Source organism: Syngnathus leptorhynchus, unplaced genomic scaffold (genome assembly GCF_054491065.1).
Source record: "Syngnathus leptorhynchus isolate UIUO unplaced genomic scaffold, UIUO_Slep HiC_scaffold_37, whole genome shotgun sequence".
In the NCBI taxonomy this organism is placed as follows: domain Eukaryota; kingdom Metazoa; phylum Chordata; class Actinopteri; order Syngnathiformes; family Syngnathidae; genus Syngnathus; species Syngnathus leptorhynchus.
The window spans coordinates 752,472-755,000 of NW_028232004.1; positions in this window are offsets into that span (position 1 = coordinate 752,472).

Below are 2,529 nucleotides of genomic sequence, written 5' to 3' on the forward strand. Positions count from 1 at the left end.
AAAAAACGACTAAGTGTCACCTCTCTGAAAAAATGGCAAAGTGTCAACTGCGAATGTGGTGGTGCATGGAAGGAAGTGGAGGACGGCCGCCTCCTTAAACACAGGCCGAAGAGGAGCGTCAGGGCCGGCTCCTTAAACACGGACCGAGTGTCGCCCTTAACACAGACCAAGCGGAGGACGGCCGCCTCCCTAAATACAGGCCGAACCGGAGCGCGAGGGCCAGGCTCCTTAAACACGGACCGAGTGTCGCCCTTAACACAGACCAAGGGGAGGACGGCCGCCTCCTTAAACACAGGCCGGAGAGGAGCGTCAGGGCCAGGCTCCTTAAACATGGACCGAGTGTCGCCCTTAACACAGACCAAGCGGAGGACGGCCGCCTCCCTAAATACAGGCCGAACCGGAGCGCGAGGGCCAGGCTCCTTAAACACGGACCGAGTGTCGCCCTTAACACAGACCAAGGGGAGGACGGCCGCCTCCTTAAACACAGGCCGGAGAGGAGCGTCAGGGCCAGGCTCCTTAAACATGGACCGAGTGTCGCCCTTAACACAGACCAAGGGGAGGACGGCCGCCTCCTTAAACACAGGCCGGAGAGGAGCGTCAGGGCCAGGCTCCTTAAACATGGACCGAGTGTCGCCCTTAACACAGACCAAGGGGAGGACGGCCGCCTCCTTAAACACAGGCCGGAGAGGAGCGTCAGGGCCAGGCTCCTTAAACATGGACCGAGTGTCGCCCTTAACACAGACCAAGGGGAGGACGGCCGCCTCCTTAAACACAGGCCGGAGAGGAGCGTCAGGGCCAGGCTCCTTAAACATGGACCGAGTGTCGCCCTTAACACAGACCAAGCGGAGGACGGCCGCCTCCCTAAATACAGGCCGAACCGGAGCGCGAGGGCCGCTCCTTAAACACGGACCGAGTGTCGCCCTTAACACAGACCAAGGGGAGGACGGCCGCCTCCTTAAACACAGGCCGAACCGGAGCGCGAGTGTCGCTCCTTAAACACGGACCGAGTGGAGGACGGCCGCCTCCTTAAACACAGGCCGAACAAAATGACACAAAGTGTCAACTGCGAATGTTGTCCATCCAAGGAAGGAGCGTGATGCCCGGCCGGCTCCTTAAACACAGGCCGAGAGTCGCCCCGGACGGTCCGCCTCGCGGCGCCCGCCCGCTCGGATAAAATGACACAAAGTGTCAACTGCGAATGTTGTCCATCCAAGGAAGGAGCGTGATGCCCGGCCGGCTCCTTAAACACAGGCCGAGAGTCGCCCCGGACGGTCCGCCTCGCGGCGCCCGTCTGCTCGGATAAAATGACACAAAGTGTCAACTGCGAATGTTGTCCATCCAAGGAAGGAGCGTGATGCCCGGCCGGCTCCTTAAACACAGGCCGAGAGTCGCCTCGGACGGTCCGCCTCGCGGCGCCCGCCCGCTCGGATAAAATGACACAAAGTGTCAACTACGAATGTTGTCCATCCAAGGAAGGAGCGTGATGCCCGGCCGGCTCCTTAAACACAGGCCGAGAGTCGCCCCGGACGGTCCGCCTCGCGGCGCCCGTCTGCTCGGATAAAATGACACAAAGTGTCAACTACGAATGTTGTCCATCCAAGGAGGGAGCGTGATGCCCGGCCGGCTCCGAAAACACAGGCCGAGAGTCGCCCCGGACGGTCCGCCTCGCGGCGCCCGTCTGCTCGGATAAAATGACACAAAGTGTCAACTACGAATGTTGTCCATCCAAGGAGGGAGCGTGATGCCCGGCCGGCTCCGAAAACACAGGCCGAGAGTCGCCCCGGACGGTCCGCCTCGCGGCGCCCGTCTGCTCGGATAAAATGACACAAAGTGTCAACTGCGAATGTTGTCCATCCAAGGAAGGAGCGTGATGCCCGGCCGGCTCCTTAAACACAGGCCGAGAGTCGCCCCGGACGGTCCGCCTCGCGGCGCCCGCCCGCTCGGATAAAATGACACAAAGTGTCAACTACGAATGTTGTCCATCCAAGGAAGGAGCGTGATGCCCGGCCGGCTCCTTAAACACAGGCCGAGAGTCGCCCCGGACGGTCCGCCTCTCGAGGCGCCCGCCCGCTCGGATAAAATGACACAAAGTGTCAACTGCGAATGTTGTCCATCCAAGGAAGGAGCGTGATGCCCGGCCGGCTCCTTAAACACAGGCCGAGAGTCGCCCCGGACGGTCCGCCTCGCGGCGCCCGCCCGCTCGGATAAAATGACACAAAGTGTCAACTACGAATGTTGTCCATCCAAGGAGGGAGCGTGAGGCCCGGCCGGCTCCGAAAACACAGGCCGAGAGTCGCCCCGGACGGTCCGCCTCTCGAGGCGCCCGCCCGCTCGGATAAAATGACACAAAGTGTCAACTACGAATGTTGTCCATCCAAGGAGGGAGCGTGATGCCCGGCCGGCTCCGAAAACACAGGCCGAGATTCGACCCCGGACGGGCCGTCTTCTCCCGGCGCCCGCCCGCGTACGCCCCCCATCCCCGGTCGCCCGTCTGCTCCCGGCGGGCCTCCGAGTACCCCCTCACCCAAC